The 24571-nt window shown below is 38.6% G+C and overlaps 1 protein-coding gene across 1 annotated transcript in view; it reads right to left on the minus strand.

Moving 5' to 3' along the window:
• The window catches only part of gfra4b (GDNF family receptor alpha 4b), a 57522-nt gene that overhangs the window by 27975 nt on the left and 4976 nt on the right, over positions 1 to 24571 (minus strand). The window lies entirely within an intron of this gene.

A 24571-nucleotide genomic window follows, 5' to 3' on the forward strand; every position in this document is an offset into this window, starting at 1 on the left:
TGCAAGCATGCTGATCCACACAGGTGTGCACACAGGTGTACACACGGGTGTTCACAGAGGCGGACTAAAGCTTTCTTGGCTGCTGCCTCAAAGCACATTGTGCGCTGTCTATCTTGCGTGCACAATATCGTTTATTATTTAGTATCTACTGATATCTACTGCTAGCTAGTTTATTGTGATGGTGCTGTTTTTTTTATTATGTTGCTCTTTGCTGTTTGCTTTCTCTTCTGTTTTTTTTCTCCATACAGGTGATCCAGGTGTTTTGTTTTGTTTTTTTTTCTTTCTTCCCCCCCTTCTCACCGTCTCTTCTCCCCTCTGGTTTTCTTTCTCTCCCTCTCTTTCTTTCATTCTTTCTCCCTGTCCTATCCCCCAGTCATGTCTGTCCCGTTTGTAGCAACCGAAAATAAAATAAATTCATAATTATAATAAAGGTCAATCAAATGGACCAATATGGCAAGGCCATGATGATCCACTTGGTAAAATAAATCCGCTTGGCATCTTTCTTGGCCTTAAGACAACAATTCTGACGGCTAAAGATCCAAACGGGACACACAAAAAAAAAAAAAAAAAAAACACACACAATACAAACAGTTGTTATTGTTACTGAAGTGACACAGAAGGAACCTAGTCCACAAAAATCCTCACCTGCTATTCCTCATTTAGTTTCTACAGTGTATCTGAATCATCAGGCTTGTATCAACAGCAGACTGAAGTGGTCTAGAAGCCCTGGGCCAGGTGCCAACATGCAAACCAGTGCAACACCTCCCATCTGCTGAAACAAACACACAACCACAACTACTAATCCACAGCATGGTATGTTCTTATTAAACCATAAGAAGGACTACAAAACACTTGGCTGGGATTGGCTCGTTGTCCTGGTACCTAATTAAGTTACCTGGAAATAATGCCAGTCATTTTGGTGAGCCCAACAAGGATCAGGTCTTAATGAAGGAAACAACACAGCTCCTGGATGACTGAGGTCACTCCATGACAAATGAATAATGCAGACAAATGTTCTCCTTCTTTACTTTCATTGTTCTCAGTTTTTTAAAGTTATACACATACTGTAATAGAGACAATAGTTTTACCATGTGACGTGATTATTTGATTTTAAAAAGTCTCTCTGAAGTCACAACTGCTCTAAAACTTTCACTTGGGTGTGTGAAAAAGTTTTTGTGAAGGCCGAAGTAGAAATCCATTAACACCTTGTATCTGCTTTAATGCCGAGATGGTCTGAGGAGCCATCGTGTACTTTGTCAATATAGCATTTTTTCTGTTTGTTGGAGAAAAAGTAAACATGCAAGCAGATATTGAATTGTTTTAAATTGTGTGATAGTGAAAGATATTATTGGGGTTTTTACAATAAATGCTTAGAGTACTTATTCATACTTCCTTTGCTGCAGAGCCTATATATTCCAGTCATAACCCAAGAGGCAGCTTCGAGCATTTACATGGAAGGAGGAGATGCAACTTGTTACTTTTAATGAGAGAGGAAATTATGAAATGCTTTCTTTTGATATGCAGAGCAGTTTCCATCAGACTGAGTTGGAAACATTTACATTTAATACATTTTCCCAGATGTGAGAAAAATAAACTATTTTTCTCTCATCTGCGATTATTTAGTGGCAAGACTTGAGGAGCGAAGGTGGGTGTGTGCCAATTTGTGTGTCACTGTGAAGCCTTGTCAGGGTTCAGTCTCAATGTCACACAACAAAGACTGCTTTATCTCCACTCGGAAATGGTGACATTATGAGTGTGTCAACTATTGGTATGTAATGGCTGCAATTAACTTATCAGAACATCGTCCTTTGCTTGCAGAGGGCGAGAGCGTGACGCATCAGGTTTTTCTCCCAGTGTGAAAGTGTTGGCTGTCTGCAGCACTGAAGAAGAAACCAAGGCATACAAATGATGAGGCTTCTCAAATACAGAGGGCATACTACAAGATGGCTGGCAGTTTTTTCTCTGTTACATAAACAAACACCAGCCTTGAAAGCTTCATTATGAATCATCTTCTCACTGTCAGGGCAACTTGATTATTTTTTTGCAGATTAAACACCTGGTCTAGAAGTGTTCATAGAGCAACATTTACAATATGTTTAATGCATGTGGTGGAGAAAAGAGCGGTACAACTCACTCTAAATTTTAAACAGCAATTAACTCCCTGTTTCATGTTGCATTATTTTATTATGTAAAAACAAATAAAAATGTTCTAAAGCTTTATTTTGATGGCATCAAACCAAATGAGAAGTTTGGTTAGTTTTGATCAGCATTTGCTGATTGCTTTCTTTTTATGAGGAGGACATGTGAGACACCAAAAGCATGGAGAGGTGGGTATCAAATCGACAAGGCACAAAGTAACTGTTGATGAAGGTTTAAAAGGAGTCCTTGTCACACAGTAGAATCAGAAACTATGAGATCAGGGCTGGAGAATTTTGAATCTGAACCCCCGTTAACTTCACTGCTCACTTCACTGTTTTCTCTCCTACAATTGAACAGAAAAATAACAGCTACACATTGCACAAGGCTAACCAGAACTTCTTGGATGGGTTGCCATTCGTCTATCAAGATTTCTAGTCTGGTCCTCGTCCTCAGCGCCTCACAATCCTAACAAGATACAGAGCAGCCTGAGCAAGTTACACGATGCAAAAAAGTTGTCCTTTGGAGCCGGCGCATTTCATTCATTTTCTTTTTTATAAGAGGTTTTTCTGTGTGGAGTTGCATGTGTGTATTTTCTCCTGGTCGTGTTTCCAGAGTCCAAAGATATGAATATTAGATTAATTAGTGATTTCAACTTGGCCGTCTTTTTTGTAGTGGTTTTAAGAAAAAAGTAAAAATAATCCTCTTAACAATTCCCTTCTTTTAATTTATCTTACATAACTTGCATGCTCTTTTGTGTTTTCAAATTTTATTTTATTTTTTTGTTTTTAAAAAGAATGTAATGAACAACTTCAAATCCTCCTCCCTTTCTGGAAAGGGCGAGCCTAGCACCAATCTCACATCAACCTGTATCTTTAAAGTAGTCTCCAGTGTATCCTGGAGCGTGACATCACGCTGTTAAATAACTCTGACAAGACAGGTCACTATTGCTTTAACAAACTCACATCTGTTCAGTTCCTTGTTAAATTTTCATGTAGCTGTGCCACATAAATTTTCACACTAAGTATGATTTTCCCACATGTCACAATAAACCAAAGCATCGTCTAAATGGGATACACAGCCTGTCAAACTAGCCGAAGGCTTCATAAGGCTTTGAAATGTTGCAGGAAATCAGTAATAAAAGCTGAGATTTCTTCAGTCCTGGCCGTTACTGACATCTGCCAATATCCCTTTAAAGGTCTAGTCTCATGACAAATTTTTCACTTCCAACCCAATCAATGAAGTATTTCATGTGTAGCACTGCACAATCAGGTTCAGTGACAGCATTAACCTTTCTAAAGTCAGTACAGAATCTGTCAGAACCATCAGCCTTATCTGCCAGCAGACACGGAGAAGCACAAATAGAGCTTGCTTGTTCAGCTGTCCCATTTTCCAAATGTATTTAGCTTCTTTTCCCATCCCTTTGCACTTTTCCATAGGCATCCCATAAAAATGCTGGCTTAATGGCTTGAGCAGCCCCCACATTTATGTCATGCTCAATTAGTGTGGTGTGTGTAGTGTGTTAAGAGAGATGAGTGTTATTGAAACAGCTTCACAAGGTCTGACTGCTGAACATCTGACAGAAAACCCAACTGGTTGTTTAAATGTGTTAGATACTCAGAATTTTTTTAATTTGCCTGTTAGAATGGGTCCAGATGGAAATTTTAAGTAATCAGCAGACAAAGCTCCCACTGTGACAAATGTTCCTAAAGTTTCCAACTTAGGAGTTTCCTAGCCCACCAATCACTGTTTACTTCAGAGTGAGGTGGCAGCATGATAGGACTTTAATAGTTTACTTCATACGACTGAACTTTCTTCCTCCTTTCTAGAGTATCAAATGAGATACGGCTTTTAAAGTCTGCTAAACCCAGTCTGAAAAGGTGAGTTTGTCAAAAGCAACAAAACTTGATCTTCTGATTCAAAATGTGTGCTTCAGCTTTCCTATCAACAGGCTGTGTGTTTCTTGGTAAACTGACAGTTTGCATCTTAGCAGTGGAGCAGGCAACAGGCAATATAAGATGGCACAACATTCTTTAATTCATCACCTAACTCAGTTAGCTATCCCCATACTGTGTGCCCAAATACTGCTTCATTAGCACTGATGTTTGTGCTTTCTTGTTCCCTCATTGCAAGTATAACATAGACTTTAAAGTCTCGTCCAAATGTTGTAGGGCTCCTTGAGGCTACTTGACACCTGGTGTTTAAGCCTCAAGCTGTTTTATCATTCGTGTGAAATTGAGTGATAGGTTTGTATACAAATCTAACAGAGAGCTGTGAAATTGCCCTCTTGGTCAGTTTGGACCACAAAAAGTTGACATGAAGGAGTGCAAGTGAAATGCTCCAGAATAATGAGAACTTTTACATATTACAGTCATCATATAGTAATTCCTAGCATTGATGTTTGGTAATGGACCCACACAATACAAGATTAGACATTCAAATGGAGTGAAAGCATGATGGATTGAAATTTCTCAGTCCTACACTTTGCATGTGTCATAGCAGAAGAGTTGGTTGAGGATGCTGGCCAAGACATTCATTTGATTCCTAAGGTTCTTGTGAGGGTTGACCAAAATAAAAGATTTGTGAACTCTCTTTCCAAACCTTCCAAAGCTAAATCATTACCCAGAAGGACAGGTGTTGGGGACAGGTACCGCCTCTCTTCAAATCAGATTGGAATAGAGATTGAAAGTATCAAAGGACATCCACAGAGGAACCAAACCTATGCCAAGCACAGAAGATTTAAGTTGAAGTGCAGGCTGAGAAAGGTAAAACACTCCACAATAAAGCACTAAGTGGTACTTTTTCCCTTCCATCTAAAGATACAAAACCATCTAAAAAGCGCATGAGTTACATGAACAGAATTGAATAGTGTGCTCTTTAAAGAAAGAAGGTTAGTTTTATCAGATAAGTCTCAGCTTTTTACTGTTGGCATAAGCCCAGCTGACCACACACAGGGGGAGTCTGTACATTTGGAGGGAGGCCTGCTTATTGGACAGTTCTTTCTAGTGTCCCTCGTTTTGACAAGAGTAGCAGACTTTGTTTGGACCTGGAACATCTCTCACAGCACTATGAGAAGCCTCATGAGACACACCTGGCCTAAATCTAGAATTTTCAAAACATACTCATCGACCATAAGAGCAACAGGCTTATAATGCTACTGATATTAATAAGAATAAGGCGTCTTAACCTTCTGCTCATTAATCTAAGTAGCAAGGTGAGAAGGCAGAGTGCTAGTAAACTCTTCAAAGGCAGTAAGGTCACATAAACCATCATATTTCTGTTTCAGAAGACGTGCACCACTGTATAAATTGATGCATACATGCAAAAAAGAAAAAACTGGATCAACACTAAGGACAGAGCTAAATGCTAGGACCAGAAAACTGCACACATTGGAAAATCAAGGTTTCATGAATAAACCAGCGTCATACTGAAAGAGTGACAAATGAATGTGGGTCTTTTTTTATCAAATTTCATGGCTCAAGCCTCCCCTGACATTAAACCACAGAAACCACTAGATTGTGTTCTTCTCCCAACAGTCGGGGGCTCATCTGTTTTTCCCTCATTTCTCAATTCCAGTTTTAACTGTTCCACTATTGCACTCAACTTTCCCAATGCTGCCTCATCCATCAGCCATTCGTGGTCTTATTCAAACTGTAACACTTCTTAACTCTTATTTTATCCTTCCCTTTCTCCTTCTCAAATAACAAAGACCCATTAAATAATTTTTAAAACAATGTCACTGGAGCCAGGATTGCTAGCTTTTTGTTTAGTTATGTTGATACTTACACACCTCAAAAATACTCCTTAAGTCAGCCTTTTTGGGGAAATTTTTTCAGTTTTTTAACCAGTTCAAGTCTACTGCTGAATTAACCAAACCAGCATTTGTAACCTAAGCCAACGTTTTGAGAGACAATCTTTTCAGATACACAAAGATCAAAGCATTACTATGGTTAGTATCCATATTTGGCAGTTGCCTTAGACTATGTGGCTAGAAAGAATGAAGGAGGATCAATCCAGAAGAAGAACACAAGGCAATGTGAGGAACCAAACACACAATTATTCTCCATAACCTGAAGCGTTTTGGTTTAAACCCCCAATTTATGCACCCCCTTGTCGTCATGTGCACACTGGCAGCTGGTATTGATGCATGTCTAAATTTCCTGTATTAGGGAAGACAGAATGTTTCAGCCAATACTCCAAGCTGCTCCCAATTCTTCAACCCCATGGACAACTCAAAAAATAACAAAGAGGCCTGAAAACAACAAAATAACTGTTGGGGGATACAAAAATGCTGTAGTCAGACAGCAATAAGTAAATAAAGATACCCAGTTACAACCACCCAAACACATCTCACTCCCCCCAAAAAAGAAAGAAAGAAAAATCTTCACTCTGGGTCTCCCAAACCTTATTTTGCAGGTATAAACGTTTAAGGCTTTTCTAGATTTTATCAGTGGAGGTGCCCTTACCTCCTATGGTTAGCTAATTCAGGATGTAACTAAGAAGTTAGAGCCACACAGTAATAATTTTCACAAAGTCAATAATTCAAAGAAAGCTGAACAAAAAAAAATGGTGCTAACCTATGAGCTACATCTGGATATACTAGAGATAACTACAATATAATGCAACCAAAGCAAATGTAATCTGTTGGTTGTCTGAATGACAGCCTTCTGAAGGCTTCCAGGAAGGTGAAGTAATTTCCTTTATTAGGACCTAAAAAGGAGGACCCAAAAAAGCAGGCCCAACAACCAGTACTAACATAAGCCTAAGGCAATCACAGAATGCCAAGCTACTGCTGATGAGTGGACCACCACTGTTTGAGAAATGGGCTGTGCGATATCCTGAAATGAGAGGACAGGGCCGAGTAAGAGCATCTTCTCTGGAAGTCATAAGAAAATATTTATAGAATACTAGCTGGATGACTTCATGCTGTTATTAAGTGTTAACACTGTCAGGTCTGATGTTGTGGCAAGACCATAACACCTGGCAGCTGTGGTTGTCACTCAAGAGTCATAACAGGATATGCGAGGGGCCATGAATTCCAGTACAATGATTGATGGGCACTTTTACTGATGAGACGCAAATTCAAATTCAAATTTTATTCAAATTTTATTTGTCACGTACACAGTCATACACAGTACGATATGTAGTGAAATGCTTGGACAACTGCTCGTGACCGAAAGAAAACAAAAAAGGAAAAGGCTATGAATAAGATAGGAAATAAATATGAAAAATTAAAAAGGGTAAATTTAACTAGGAAGGAATAAAATATAAATTAAGGTTAAAAATGAAATAACTGTACAACACAAATTAGAATGAAGGGTAAATTTAACTGGGAGAATAAGATAAAATATATAAATTAAAGTTGAAAATAAAATAACTGTACAACAAAATACACAATATAGAACTATATAAGAATGTATGAAGAAATCTAAATAAATATATGCACAATAACAGCAGCGTGATTTAAGTAATGAAGTGAAAACAAAGTCCAGAAAGTCCAGTGTGTGTGTAAGAACCATATGTGTGGGTCAGTACTGTGTGGTGGTGTGATTGAGAGACCGTATCGCCTGCGGGAAGAAGCTCCTCCTCAGTCTCTCTGTGTTGGTCTTCAGGGAGCGGAATCGCTTTCCTGACCTCAACAGAGAGAACAGTCTGTTGTTGGGATGGCTGAGGTCCTTCACCATCTTCCTGGCCTTGGTCCAGCACCGCCTGCTGTAGATTGAGTGCAGGTCAGGGAGCTCGGAGCGGATGGTGCGCTCAGCTGACCGCACAACCCTCTGTAGAGCTCGTCTGTCCTGCATGGTGCTGTTCCCGAACCAGGTTAAGATGTTTCCCGTCAGGATGCTCTCTATGGTGCACGAGTAAAAGTTCCTGAGCACCTTGGAGGGCAGTTGGAAGTCTCTCAAGCGTCTGAGGTGGTAGAGACGCTGTCGGGCCTTTTTCACCACGGTGTTGATGTGACAGGACCATGACAGGTCCTGCGTGATGTGAACTCCGAGGTATTTGAAGCTGTCCACTCTCTCCACTGGGCACACGTTGATGACAGGGGTCTGGTAGTTCCTCTCCTTAATAGCTCTGTGTCGTCTGTGTTCCTCAGACTCTCAGCATGCCTCCAGTCCTTGAGACCTGTCTGGCACTGTGTAGTGCAGCAGAAGCAGCCACACTGACAGGACGTCATACATGAATCTTAAGATAGGGCTGTTCAGCCGATCGCCTTCACCTGCCTTGTCATAAACGGGTGGAACATTTTCAGTGGCATGATGTGATTCAAGATGTATAGAAATCCTGCAGGTTTATTCTACTTTTTAATTACATGGGTCTTGACACACTCTACTGGTGATATAAAACAATCTAGTCTCTTTCAGCTGTGCATCATTTAAATATGTATCGTTACAAAATGCCATTTTATCCCCATTTGATTTGCATCTCCTCAGTAACTGAGTAATCGGTATCTTCACAGATGCTCCAACCTCTTTGAGAAGTCTGCACTGGGAAATTATCATTCACCTAGAGACAACATTATGATGACAAAAAGTGAAATGTGGGTCAGTGTGACCAGATGTTAAGCTATTAGAGTAGAGTCTGGAGCAAAGGACTCTGTCAATCATGCAGGACCCATAGGTGGAAACTAGGGCTGAACGATATATCGCATTTGCGATAATATCGCGACATGATCAAGTGCAATTTTCTAACCGCAAAGGCTGCGATTATACTCTGGACATGTCCAAATTCATGGGCTGCATCCTCCTGAGGCCGCATTTGTAGACCGATTACGTCACAGCGACGCGCCGAAGGCTGTCCAAATTACTACCATATCCCAGAATTCATAGCGCGGCCCAGCCAAACTCCAGTTTCCAGCAATGGCGGCCGCTACTGAGTTTTAAAATTACTCATACTAATCTTTCAGGGTCACAAAATAAACTTTTAACATATTTTCAGGCGAGAAAGTAGTTGTGTAAACATCAAATATCTGCTCGGTTTATCAAGATATCCCATATTTGCAAAAGTGCTTCGACGTTTTCAGAGGCGTCTGCTACCCACCAGCTCGACAGCTAGCCGGGAGCTCGAGGGTTACTGATGCGGCCGAGAACGGCACAACTCCCGGCACATCATTTTCAGATCACCGCGGAGTTTCGCTGCTCGGGTTAAACGTAATATATAAGTCACTTAGACAACCTAAAAATGTTATTGTTGGGCTTTTTTCAGTGTTTTGTTTGTTCGTGAGTAAATCGGTTTGGCTGAGATTAAAGTTATTAGATTAGATAAAATAAAACTTTATTAATCCCCCGGGTGGGTTCCTCCTTGGTTTTCACACAGCTGACTAAACGTCAAACAGAAAACTTATTAAACAGAAGTATGAGACAGTCGAGAATTTACACCAGTGTCTGGTTATATTTTAGATAGCAAGAAGCAGACGGCCGAGTTTATTAAACTCCACCGAGACAGCGGTGACGCTAATCAGAACTAGACCGTCCAATTTCACGCCTTTAAATTTTAAAGGCGTGTTTGTGTGTGTGTTTATACAATTGCTATTATGTTTGCACTTTATGTGTAATGTTACTGACTGCAGAGATCAGTAAGATGTGTGTATTTTTTATTTATTAGTTTTATTTATTTAATATTATTTTTTAATTGAATGACTGTCTAGTAGTTCACAGATGTCGAAAAACTGAGTGTGGTAAAGCCACAGATTTTGTTTATGTATATTTCTGCAATCTGCACATTGTACTGACTTTCATTTTAATGTTTACACCAGGGTTCCTTGTCAGCACTTTATGCTCAGATGTTTGTAAGCTAAAAATAAACTATTGTGTATGTTCAAATATACTGTTGTGATTGAAGAAGTTAAATAAAAATGTCAGTCATCAATTCATGCATCACCTCATGTCATCATAACAGAGGTCTGTCTTCCAGGAAAGAACAGTTTAAAATTAATGTAATATAGTATTGGCCATACTATATGATGTATTGCTTGTCTTTGTTTAATAATACAGAAGACAAAGACCTTAAAAAATAATCGCATATCGCATCGCAATCGCAATATTGGGGCAAAAAATCGCAATTAGATTATTTTCCATAATCGTTCAGCCCTAGTGGAAACCATTCATCTGCAGTATCTCAGTTACATGAGTTTTTGAGTTCCTTTGTGATTCACTGTTTAAAGCTTCAAATGACAGGTCACAAAGGGATCAGACAAACCAAAAGGCCTTTAGTCAGCACAGACTTAAGCATAAAGATGCAACAAGGCTGGAAATGTCCACTGCTAAACAACAAACTTCTTCTTTAACTAGCGCATGTGTTAAAACAGAGCTGTTTACACAGCTAGACTATGGACAGAGTTGAATTGTAAAGGACGTGTGAAAGTCATTCCTCAAGTATCTAAAACCTGGCAGCTATTTGTCATCTTCAGAGCTGTCAATCATGCTTAACAACACTGTTAGTGATACTTGTGATTTACAGTCAGATGCTGAAGTCTTTCAAAATACTAGGAGTACAGTCAAGATAGGATGACAGCAAAGCCTCAGCATTTTCCTCTCCTCATTAGCATGTCACAGGAGTGATTCATAACATACCATGCAGCCTTGCATGGTTCTAAAAGCTTTGACTGCTAATCAACCAGGTAGTTATTTAAACATTACTGTGCATTTTAATTGGGCGTGCTTTGGGATTTCAGTATCATTTCATGCTTTTGATTTGATCGACTCTGACTGTGTGTAATATGAAATTATATTTAAGTAAATTTTTCTTCAGATCCTCAACACTGTTTTGTGTTTTTTCTACAGATTTATCCTCGTATTTTTCCTGCAAACAGGAACACTGAGTGACTGAAGCAGCTATCTCTTATTCTAACAAAAAACCCATTAGGCATTTCTGTCACAGTTTATAGAACAAAAGCACTTTGTATGAGATGATTACAATTTTCTTTTCCAGTCACTTCAATTTAACTTCCAGTGGCAATAAACCATAACAATGTCCTAATTAATTTCAGCTCTGAAATTCATAGTTAGTCAAACAGACTGTCGGGATTATAGCTTGCAGGGCCAAACATGACTGAGGCTGAAGTATAATTGAAAAAGTGGCTTCATTAACTGTGTTTGTTGTATTTCTGCAAAGGCAACAAAAAAGAATCTAAGAAATGTTAAGAAACAGACTAACAGGCTGTGGAATATAGCAAGGCGTATACAGACCAAAAATATGGCATATTTCGGTGAAATACACTATAATCAAAATTCTACTCTGACTTCACGAAAAAGCTCCAGCATCTCAGCAAAAACTGTTTTAAAAAGACAACATTGAATACTACCTATTTACAAAGGTGTTGAAAAGTGCATTTGGTGGTAAGATTAACCAGCAAACTGCATCTAACACCAAGTGCAGCTGTCAAAAGTTTCATGGCAATCACATTGAAAATCAGGCTTACGCTGAATAGTGTCTTCTCTAAGAAGTGGATAGAGTGTAAGCTTTCATTTAGAAAAAAATCTCCATATAAGTGCTATACCACATCATCCTTGAATGACACATTTTGGAGCCGTGTTCATTTGACTTGCACTCCTTCTGTGTCATACCCCATTTAGACTGGCACCTGGCTCATCAGTTTATTTAGATACTTGTTTTTAAAGCCTTTCAGATGTCCCTGGTCCTGAAAATAAGATACAACATTAAATAACATAGATTGAGTAGTCATCGTAGGAAATATCTGGTTCTCCTAACAAAGCCTTCTTACACACAATGTAACACAAAAAGCAGAATATGTCAACATATTCTGCTTTATGCAGGATTCATTGCTAGAAAACTGACAACATAAATAAAATCTCTCAGATTGTATTAATTCAGCATCGAGCTGCTTTACTTTCTTTTGCAAAATCTGCCCTGTACCACATGACTCTATGTGAGTCTGCTTTCACTTAATCACAGTCGCAGCTCATGAGTATTGGAGTTATTTTTTATGCCAAACTGAATCAAAGCACTAAATCAGCTGGTGGCAGTAATCATACATGAAGGTTGCATTATTCATTAGACTCCCATGTTTCTATGAAGACAAAAAAAATTAGAAAATGTGGGAAAAATCTTTCCAGAATCAACCTCCCACCTGTCCAAGATTAAATAGAACTGAGACGCTGCTTTGTGGTTTCAGCGTATTTCAGTCTAATTTATAGTTTAGTCGTGAAGTCTATGGAACTATGTAACAGACGTCTCAGCCAACAGTGACAACCAGAGATTAAGTTATGACAGCTGTCTTTTCTGAATAGGTCGAGTGCACGTTGAAAGGACCCACATCATACATGCATTTCCAATATGAAAGGAGTTTCAGTGGAACACTGATGGAAGAGAAGACAAAAGAAACTGAATTAGCAGTTGGGAACAAAGAGAAATGAAGACTTCTCTGTGAATATAAAACTATTCACCAACATTAGGTTATATGGTTCAGTTATAGTGTGTGTGCTCCATTACCATTTGTATGATAATCACATAGATTGCTTCTCTGCCTTTCCTTTGTCCCTGAATACCAAGACTGTCAAGGCTAGCTCATAGTGAATGCAGTGTGTGCCACTTCCCAGCAGCTTGTTCAAGGTGTCCTAGTGTTAATTTGTTCAAAAATGTATGTATAGTCACATTAAAGAGATTTTCCACCTTAATAAAAAAAAATATCCCCACTGATAGATAAATATTTGTAAAGACTGAAATGAAAATGGAAACAACGTGACCTGAAAATATTCACAGAAGAGATAAAGCGCATCACGCCATAAGTTTTGGAATTACTTATTTTTCCCTTTCTTTTCCTTTTTTAACTTTATTCAAAATGTTCCTTGTAAATGTCAAGCTGACTTTAGTGTCATTTTCCAAAAGGTTGCTCTGTTATAATTTCAATATATGAAATGCCATAAAGTAACATGCCCAAATTAGTTTTAACAAGAGACTTCCACGTGTACTTACTTATGATTGTAATTAGTCAAAGAAGTTTAGTGTCTATGATTCTTGGGCTTAACAATATTTAGATTCGATATTAATCCTGAAACTACCTATTTTTTCACAAGGCAGCTTTGTGTCTTCAGGATTTTAAGAGAGCAACATAACCTTTTACATTATATTATGTGTTTTTAAGCCCAAATAGTTAGAAGAGATTGTGCTGAAGTGACATTGCACTGTAGACTGTAGACGCTTGTCTAGACCAAAATACTACATTTTTTTTTCCACAAGAACCTGATATCTACTTACGAGGACATTATATATATCATTATATACCCACTTTAAATTTCTATTGAAATTTAAAACGAATGTTCTCATATGTGGATCTAATTTTTCTCAGAAACAAAAATCAGGTAAAATAAATAAATAAATCGGTTTTTACATTCTTCAGGTCCCAATCAGCCCAAATAGCAAAGATAAATTAAAAATGCATGTCATGGAAGAGTTTGGGTCTTAGGAGGTTAAAGAATATAAAGCTGATATATTTAAAGCTGCACTTTATAAAGAAACCTGCAAATGAAAATGCTCCAAATGTCAGTTACTGTGTAAAGGGGCTTAAATATATGGTCTTATTGCTATTCTCAAAGTTAGCCATAAATTACTATAAAATACCCTTAAATGTAACTTTAAATAACTGCAGTAATACCTGCCCAACCGCTCACTACAAAAACAACAAGGAAGAAAGATGACTGATTGTGTCACATCTCACGGCTCTCCTGCTGCAGCAGAGCAGCGGTTTTTACTCGTGACCACGATACACAGCTGTGGCTATGAGTGGGGTCGACACCTTGAATTAATTACAGTACAGATGCCTGTATGCACTTTGTAACTCACTCTGTATGTATCCTGTAACTTACTTTTTTACTGTCTCATCAAAAATATTACCAACATTAAAAATGTCTTCTTTTCCATTGCAATTCCTTGTGCACAGAGCTTACACTGCCCAGAGAGCGTGCATCTGCCTCTGAACAATCTGACTCTAAGAGTGTGCATTTGCCCACCCTCCTCACGCCAAAATTGGCCTGCAATCCCACTGCACTTAATGATCCGAGCCCAAGTATGCTTCAGTTTGCTCCAGCATCTCGACTCTTCTCCTTGTTTTTGAGAAGCTCTCTTGGAGAGAACCATGAGGTTCATGACTTATTTGGGGCAGTTTCTGGAAAGAGTGAAATCCTCCCCTCTTGCACGCCTTTTAAATCTGGTAATTACCTAACAGCTGATGAAACACTGGAATTCCACGCTTGGAGATCATGCAACATGATTACTGTGCCCGAATCCACTTGAATGACGCTTAGCCTCGTCTCTTCAAGTGTCCCGGGCCACAACACACAGCAATCACTCCTGTCAAATGAAATCAGCTTCTGGGGTTTATCTGTAGTGCAGATAAAATAGTGTGAGAACACTGTACGTCATTACATTACATATCAAGTTGATAGTAGCATCTCCTGCTTATTCACAGTGTAAACAGCAAAGACATACATTAATTTCCCCTTTGACAGCTTTGGATGGCACTAGCACATGTTAGTGTTTCAAAGCCGTAGCACCTCCTGCTCACTGGGCCTCTCCACCTGCAAAATTCTGCATTTTAATGTAATGTTGTGCTTATCCCTTTCAGCCATGGGCTTTTTAATAATATGAATTCCTTGGTAATTCTTTGCCATCTTGCTAACTGAGCTGCACGCACCGGAGGATTGGATACCTTCCACTCGGATTAAAATTATAACGGTAAAGATCGGACTAAAGATCTGAGCGCTTTAAACAAGTCACCCCAAGGCTACCACGAACACCTAATGGAGAGAGGATGCCACAGCACTCTGCTTCTGCTGACCACACCAGGAAGACGAGCAGCATGCATAAAATCCACATACATAAAATATATTTTTATTTTATTATTATTTTATGTAAGGTGTCTGAGGCAGAGGCGTATTTTTAATGAGGCTACCAGTATGGGAAATTAAACTAAGATTGGTATTTGAATTTTCAGTGTGCTGTGCTGTGCCAAAAAGAGGATTAATGATTCATTTATAGCGCTCACATTGACAGACAGTGCAAAGTGCGTTTTTTTTTTTTTGATTAAATAAAAATATAATGAATACATGGAATTTATGGCTCAATTTTAAATGACAATTTGATTGTTTAAGTAAGTTTATATTAACTTCATACATGTCTATCAATCAATGATTATGTAACATTATGTTTGATCAAACTATTTTTGTTTATAAGCTGATCGACTTCACCAACTATTATGAAGCTATATTTATCATGACACTACTACATAACTTCAAAACACACTGCAGCTTTCAAAGCGTGGTTCTTATGTGTTATCATCACAGCAGCAGGGTTGGATCCCTCAGGAAGAGCGTGGCAGAGAGTCAGTGGACCTAATGTGGAGGGATTCTTCTCCGGGGGCATTCACGTGGGAATGTGGCTCTGGTTTCACAGTTATCACTCACAGAGAGCTGTCAAATGCTTAGTGGCATTCACTTGATCCAATTAATTAGGACCTAATAAGCCATAGAGTGGAAAGGGATTTGGATCTACAGGGTGGTGACAGAATCAAAGGCCTTCAAATGAGGCCACCATCCATCTCACCGTGGCTGTTAATGAGACATGAAGCCGTCTACATATAAACATGTAGAAAAGCAAACCAGTCTCACTATTAATGTAGAATAATTTCATGTTCAGATCAGACGTTTGTGCTAAAACTAATGTGGAGGAAACCAAACAGTCCTAACAGAATATTTAATAACTTATTTTCCTGAGAAGTATTGAGCTTATGCTAACATGGTGATTTTCTATGCATGCAATTTACAATTTGTTGGCTGTGTCATACCCAGTGCCTGAAATAATTAATCAAGTAGTGGTAAACGGAGGCGGCATCCTCGGCTGCATGGAGCAGATGTTGTAAATCCAATGCAGCTCACGAGGACAGGTGCCCTCCAGCCGGTTCCTGTCTGCTGCTTTGGTAATGGTTTGTTTCCTTTCTGGGAACACTGGAGGAATTGAACAACACTCAATCTAACCTCTATCATCTACTTATTATAAGGTTGTACAATAAAGCATGAGATGACTAATCACCTCAAGAGTATGCTCTGTGGGATAAAATGCATTGCGTCTGAGATATACATTGAGTTTGCTCAAGAGTCCCTATTTTGTCAGATAAATTCCAGTTAATCCAGTGGGGTTCTCAGAGGATAGTAACTGTGTTCTGCCGCCTGAGTATTACAAGGACACACACACACACACTGAAAAACCTTTTAAAGTAAATGCATCAAATTTTGGATGTTTTTTGAAACTTCAGCTTCAAGGATTCTATATCTGAGATATTTTCAAGATGTTTAGCTCTTATGTCAGTCTTTGTCTAATCTTATTTAGAAATGTGACGCTATGGGTGGAACATTCAAAGCATCTGTTCACTTACTTGTGTGCTGGGTCACAGTGGGCTGGAGCAAGCGTATTTGCATTTATAGCCACGGGAAATGTAGTTTCCAGTTCACTTGTCCTGGGTGTTTTGGGGTTGTGGAAGGAAATAGAAAAAGCTCACACCAAAATGAGAACAAGAAACACTTTGTCCACTATTTGTCCTCCTGAGCTGGTGGTGTTGAGAACTATAATGTCAGTGTGAATGTGTATTTTTGAAGGATGAATGTGCGATCATTACCAGCACCTTTCAGGGGAGCCTCAATAGATAGATGGGGTTTCTCCTGCATGCAGATGTTTTTAGCATCTCACCAAGTGTCAAAGGTAAATGTATACTACTGTATTTTTCATCCAGTGGTGTTTCATGCACACAAGAACAGACGTCTTTATTTGTCAGATATATGAAAATTATTGGAAAACTGATCCATGTCTGTTTTAATAAATTAAGACTTACTGCCCGTATCGTATGAGTGCACCTCCTCCTGGAAATTCAGGTAAATGTTAATAGCTAACACATATACATATTTATATCGCTAGGTAATTTAGTATTTTTTTGTGTGACCTTTAATATTGTCTTTGTTAGTATTGCATAGATGTTCATCTCCTGGAAAGCTCCAAGGTAGGATCAGTACTTTTACAACTGTAACTTGAGTCATATGGATCAGACTGAGGACAGGACCGGCTCCGCAGATTGCTGGTAGGTTCTGATTTTAATCGCTTTAGTGCCATTTTCTCTATTTCATGTTTCTCGGTCAAGACAATAATTCAATTCATACTGTGCAAACGAGAATTTCCAGTCATTTCTTTTTATTGTGGTTACAATAAGGGCACAAACTGATTTTGCTGATTTGATTAACTGAAGAGATCCTCCTAAGGCATAAAAGATGCTGAATTAATTTCAGTGAAAAACTGTTTGGTGTCGTAACTCGGCTGCTGTATGGTCTAGTCTGGGAACGCTGATAAGAAACAATTCCATTTGCTGGCTGAACTGTAGTGTAATTCACTTGCCTGCGCCTGTAAACAAACAACGAAACGGTAATTAAATACTATAAAGTCTGATGCAGCACTTATTTTAATTGAATAATAGCAGTCATATAAGCCTACAACACATATGCGCGGCTACAGATATCAAATAGTCCCGTTGCTGAGCTTGTTCATCCTGCCTGTCACAAAACCTGTTTTTTAGGCAACAATGATACAAGGAAGCTGCATCCATCATGTGCAAGCAATGTCGTCTGAGCTCCTTTTCTGGATTAGAGTTTGGTTTCTAAACTTTTTGCCACATATTTTAAATCTTCTGGGCCAATATAATAGGCCAGCAGTTGTGAAAAGAAGTTAATTTAGAGAAAGGGGAACATACATATCAAACCTAAGACACTTTCTCTTGGCCTTTTCATAGTATGCGGATTTAAGCAGTAATTACTATTACTGCTGGATACAGTCTTTTCAAAAAACATGACCAGTGTATGACAGAGTAGCTTTTACCACAGTAAAATTGGAAAGGGGATAAGGGAATGAATTTCAGCAGCTGTCATTTCTGTTGAGAGGAAAAACACTGGATACATTACTACTGCCTACACTCTGTCGTTATTAATGCCAGGAAGTCAAAGAAGAAACAGAAAACTCACTATATTATTCAGAAATAAATTCCAAAGCAGACTCAAGGTTATTTAATCAAAATAAGAGAGATCAATGTTATTAAGAAAGCCACATAAGCTAATCTTATAATTTGTAAGAGGATTACACCACTCTGAATCTCATAAAAAATGTATTTTTGATGACTCAGAGGTATTTAAGGCTAGCTTACAGACATTTAAATAAAACAAAACAACTACCGAAGACCAAAAAGTATGTCTTGGGTCTTTGTCCTGAGTATTCACCTCCATATATCTTCGTGAAACTTCACTCACCCCAAATAGATCTAGCAGTGGCCCAGAAATGCAAGAGGAAAGCAAAAAATGGAGCTTAAGCCCTCCATTTGAAACGGTGTCATAATGGGGCCATGCCTACTTGTCTGGAACAGTCCTTTTTCTCTCGATAACCGCTGACAGACTCTGAGTTAATGAGCCTCTGTTTGGCCCTTAGAGGCCACTGTATGTCTATAACCTCAGAGCCATCTTCTGAATTTGCTAACGGGTCTAATGCACCTTTTAGTCAGATCAGGTCTACGTATCGTTTTCACTTTGTGCCTCTAAACTTTGTAATCCTCAGCAGTTTTCAGCGTTCATATTAAGCAGATTGAAGAAATCCATTTTGCAGCTGTATCACTGTTACTCAATTTAAAAAGTAATATTTCGCCTGAGTGTTTTTAGTGCTTCTTAGCCTCTCTTTTGAAAAGAGGTGTAATAGAGTTTATCTTCTCTAAGGATCAGACCTCATTGATTTACCAGTGACCACTGATTGTCAACTTTTAACAGTTGTGAAAGAAGGATCCTAAATCCTGCCCTTCAGTAGTTGCTGATTCACTGAAGCAAAATCATACCATGATTTACAAGCTGATTTAATTCTGCTAAATATGACAGTCGGCAATTAAAGCTTTAAAAGGAGAACAAAGTAAAGAAAATAAAGCCTTCAAACTACGGTTGAATTTATTGTGTCTTTATCTCAGGAGTGCAGCGGTTTCATAACCCTCCAGTTTCTTCAGCAATAACGTAATCCATTGACAGTTAACAGTATATCTGCTTTTACACAGCAAAAACTAACTTTTGATAGTTAATTTGTCGAACTTTATTTTCAAACTGTTAACAAACATGGTGTAAAACACCACTTATACTGCTGCCACGGCGTAACTCACACTGTCAATCATTCCCAGTCCTAGAGTTTGTGGTGCCACTTCTTTGAAACTGACCAATCACATTAGAGCCCTTCTTTCTTTGCTCCACCCTTCAAACTATCAAGAGTTTTCTTGCCAAGCAGATACTCTTACATGCATGATGGCTAGTTTGTGGGCTTGGCTCCGAGTTTGTGGGTTTTTTAAGTTACACATGAGGAATTTAACTGAACAAGTGGCAATAAATCCTTACACCCCTAAAATGGAATTATTTGCTTGTGATTACGTTTTAACACACACCAGTTTTTCCACAAATATAATTCCACATGGTTACAGCAACCAGACCACCGAGGCTTCCACCTTTGGCTGCCACCTGATCCACACTGGAGTGGGCCCCTACAGCCGTTGCAGGTGTTGGTTCGGCAGGAGTGTTGGCTCATGTGGCTCATTTGGGCTGTGCGCGACCGCACCCCGTGGGCTAAGATCTGACCACAGATGCTCACCTATGAGCCCCTCCTCCCAGGAGGAGGGGCTCATACCAAACCAATATCCCAGTTACTAAACCAACTGGGATATTGGTTTAGTAATCCCAATCTGAGTGAGGTAACATGGCCTGTTGTTTTTTGCCACAGAGCTCTTGTGAAGCACGTCAGTTCTTCACCCAGCGCCAGTTTTTCTTAAGAGATCCTACCAGGAACAAATTGCCTCCATCGACATAAATCCTGGTTTCAGAGCTGGAGAGAGCGAGGTCTATCCACAGACTCGGATAAACAACCAAAGATGGATGCGTGGATGGATGGATAGTCTTCTATAGCTGTTTTAAACAGTGTGTTATTTTACTAAATCCTCACCGGTTCTTCACAAATTTACTTCATACTAAAAGAAACTGCTTGCTCAACAATACATATCGGTAAAACAAAACAAAATGTAAGACTGATCTTCAAAAGCATTTATCCATGAGCTAGAATGTTCTTCCAACTTAAACCGCAGTGATTTTCCTGCCCAGACCTTTGTTAGTGGCTGCCGTTGCATGATCCTGGACTGATATAACAAAGTCAGTTATAAAGCAGCCGCTGCATCTCAGTTTGTAATTATGTATGGAGGGAAAGCCAGTCTTATTCTGGCACCTAGGAGCATAGCTCTCTGTTTTTGTACATTTTATTTGTACTTTAAAAACATTTTGCAACCAGATTTCTTTAAATATATAAAGAATTGTAAGTCTTGCGTAATGTGTGTGAAAACTGTTCCATGAGGTTTCCACGCAGAGCTCAGACTGACTCAGGTGGTAGATTAACAGTTTAAAAATGAAAATAAACTCTGTATATATAGTGTCCAGGCATCCATCTATCCTAACTGTTCAGACCTGATACTGATGCAGATGCACATCCTGATTTTCCCAACTTGATGCTGTTATGTGATCAACATTTGCATCAAACCCAGGGGCAACAGTTACCTCAACCAATCAGTTTGTAATCACAGAAAGCTGCGGTGCCAATGCTGACAGAAAAAAGAAAAACAAATAGTTAGCATTTGTGCTGTGTCGCTTGATTGTTAGTTACCTATACTGGGTATAGGCTAGGCTATAAAAATATTAACATCTATTTTACGTTTAGATTTTAGGTTTGTTTTTTAAACTTGAGTCAGTAAGACAGCAAAGCCATGAAGAGAGCACTGGTTAGTTTTGACTAGTAGCTCCCTGGCTGGTTCGCCTAAACAAGCTAATGCTGCCTTATTTTTTTAATAAGCAAACTGAACTGAAAACTTTACATCCAGATGAACAAAATCAACTTTTGGGGCAAATGTCTACAGTTTTAATATCATTATAATCCTAAAGCTTCTTATTTCTTCTTCTTATTAGTTATTTTTATTTAATTTAATAACGGTACAGTACTCTCTGTATATAGTAACCATTGTCCTTAAAGTAAATATGTAAGAAAAATTGTATGTTTCTGCTCTGTGTACTGTTTGTTTGTATATTTGTCTTTTTGGCTGCTGTCACAACCAAATTTCCCCTTGTGGGACAATTAAAGGATTATTCTATTCTTATCCTTACATTCTTACTTTTACCATTCACTGGGTAACATGACACTCTGCATTTAGTATATGTACTTACAATTTACAGCATTGGGATTCATTTGTAAGTAACACAAAGAGAAAAACACACACGTATGTATTTCTCCCTCTCTCGTTGTCTCTCTTCATACACATATAATGGAGCATATAAGTGACAGTTTAAGTGAAGATGAATTAGATCAACTGTAAGTGCAATAAAAGCCTCCCAATAAGTGTTAAATCTTACATAAGAAGAGTGACAAAGAACTGGCTGTGTGAACACTGGACTTTTCACTTGTCAGCTGAACCCACCACTGTGTGGGGTTTGTTTCATCAGGTTTTATCATTTAGAAAAAGTCCATTTCATATCACAACTGTAAAGAAGGAAAATCATGAATGACAAGTTTTCTTTTACCTTTGACTTGTATTCAAGTACGCTTTAATTATGGCTGTTTTCATAGCTCTGTTGAACCGAGGGCCGTGGGGACAGGGTTTGAGCCGATTCTAGCAATGGGTGAGGTGAAGGATACAACCATGACAGGCTGTCAGTCTGTCGCAGGGCTCACAAAAACAAGAGAGAGTTATTCATGCTCACATTCACCTCTACAGCTAATTTATAAACCAGTTCACCTGGATGAATATTCTTTTATTCTCTTTTGGAAAAATACATTTTGTCTGAGATTTATTTCATAGAATGCGGAAAAACGAACGTGGCACTACTGAATTTACCAAGAGGTATATAAAAGGCTTTCATCACATTATGGAGAGAACTCTTAAAGATTTTTACAGCATCGTTAAAAGCTTTTTACATTTCAGGATATTTACTCATTCACTAAATTTACTACACCTACAAAATTCAGATTAATTTATGTATTTGCAAATCCCAACATAATTAATTCCAATGCTCGTTCTCCTTTCTCCTGTGCACTGGTTTCCAGCATCATAAAAGGATAAATATGTAATACTAGCAATCCTTTGTGATCACCATGCAAGTAGCTTAATGTTGTTTGTCTGTTGTTTAGTTGCTGGCTGGAAACCCAAATGCAATATCATTGTGTTACGTGTAAAATGATGCTACTACAGGCATATTTGGCATCTCATGTTCTTACATTTTTAGCTTTTTATAAGTTTACATAACACATGAAGAGTTAAAGCTGGGTTAGAGTGTTGTTTATGTGTAATTTAAATGCACTGTTAGACTATTTAATGATGCCTTGCTGAAATGCTCTGCAGAACTGCAGGAAGAGTCTGTAGAGCTGTCTGAGTTATCTGTGTGTTCATCACAAACAAAGTAAGAAAAACTTTTCATATACAAAAGTGATTTGTTTCTGACCTGGTGTTAATATAAAAATTCTGCTTGCAGCAGCTTGAAACACCTAATAAGATCTCAGTACACTAGGGAACAACATAACCAAATGAGACATGACTGATTTGTGAAAACAGGAAAATGAGACCGCTAATGTTAGACAGGCATTGTATACTGTGTCTCCAAATTACCTGTTGTTGGTCATTTTCCTCTAATGTCTTCAATCACATAAATCTTAAAGTGTAAACACATTCGGTAATGAGGTACCAGTGATATAACTCGGGGCACCCGGCTATAATAATGGATTAGGGCTTTAAACTCAGACTCATTTATTTTTCACCCACATCCATCACTCCTAATCAATGGCATGTCTTTCGCAATAACCCTCCCCCAGCTTGTCTCAGACTTTTAGACAGTCCAACGGTGAGTGGCTCTTTTACTCTCAAACTTTATGTACTGTTTAAAGTTATCATAGTTAAATATTATAGGAAGATGATGAGAAATTAAATAATGTCCCCGTTAAAGGTCGGAGCCATCAGACTGACTGACATCAGATGAATGGCAATGTGCCAGCTTAACAGCAGATTCTGAAACCTCAATAATTAAATACAAAGGCATTTAAAGGGCTCCTAGAATAGCAGGAGAAGAGAAGCAGCCCACAGGAAAAGTGTAACAGCCTTTCTGTCTCTGAAGCGTTTAGCTTCCTGCTCTGCCAGCAAGTGACCGCTGCTCAAATGTACTGTATTGATAGATGAAAACTCGCATCTTTTATAATTTTATATTCTGTAGACTGATGTTCACTAGATGCAACACTAACTCTTGATGTCTAATAATATAGAGCTCAGCAAAGGTGTATTTAGGACAGATGCATTAAGTTATTAATGCAACTTTCACTTGTGCCGAATTCCATAATTTTATTCTCCTTTATGTCCTCACCTGCTGCTCTATATTAAAAAGTGCTTTGTGTACAAAATGGTACTTTACGTCCTTTTTCTACTGGATAACCAAATGATTATCGCTTCGGTAAGTGCTTAATATTAACATTTAAAATTAAACGGTAACAGTGAAATTATAACTAGGGCTGGGTATCGTCACTGACTTCTAGAATCGATTCAATTCCGATTCACAAGGTCCCGAATCGATTCGATCCACGATTCGATTTAATTCGATTCGATTTAAATCTGGGAAATTTTGACAGTCAGAAATATTATAATTCAGATCAGTACATTTACATATTTTTGTATCAATAAAAAGGAAGCTGACACTCGCAAGACTCTATCACAGGTGTGAGCGTCACAGCAGAGGCCTTTGTGTCAAAGTAGCTGAGGATAAAACAGAAAAACATGAAGGAGATTTTCCTGGCCTGGATTTTATAAAAATATTCTGCAGTACATCAAAAACGAAAGAAAACCATTAATCAACATATGAACATCACCTCTGAAGTTACAGAGGTTTTATTAGAGACACTGTTAAGCGTTTTGCATTTTGAATAATTTTAAAAAGTTTAAATTTGTTCAGTATTGAACGGCAGAAATGAGGTTTTCTTTTCGGAAGAATGTAAAAGGGAAAAAAACAGCGGCCGACAGCCTGTAAGCAACAGTAGACTTGTGCGTAACAAGCAAGCGAATAATGAAGAAAGGGAAACTGTTCTTGAAGTACAGAGAGAGAGAGCTGTGCATGGCAGTGGAAGCAAAACAGCAAAAGTCAGAGTGAATTCATGACGATGTTTATGTGAAGCGTTTGGATCTTCTTCTGCTGCTGGTTCGGTCAATATTGTTTGGAGAGAGATCAAACTAACAGCTTTAGAATCGGCTCATAAAGGACGTGAACACAAAGCGCCGACCCGCCGAAACATCAGAATCAGCGAGCTGTCGGCTTTCAGCCCCGACCGTGAGAAAGGCGACATCTCACTGATTCTG

Source organism: Rhamphochromis sp. 'chilingali' (assembly GCF_963969265.1).
Source record: "Rhamphochromis sp. 'chilingali' genome assembly, chromosome: 13".
In the NCBI taxonomy this organism is placed as follows: Eukaryota; Metazoa; Chordata; class Actinopteri; order Cichliformes; family Cichlidae; genus Rhamphochromis; species Rhamphochromis sp. 'chilingali'.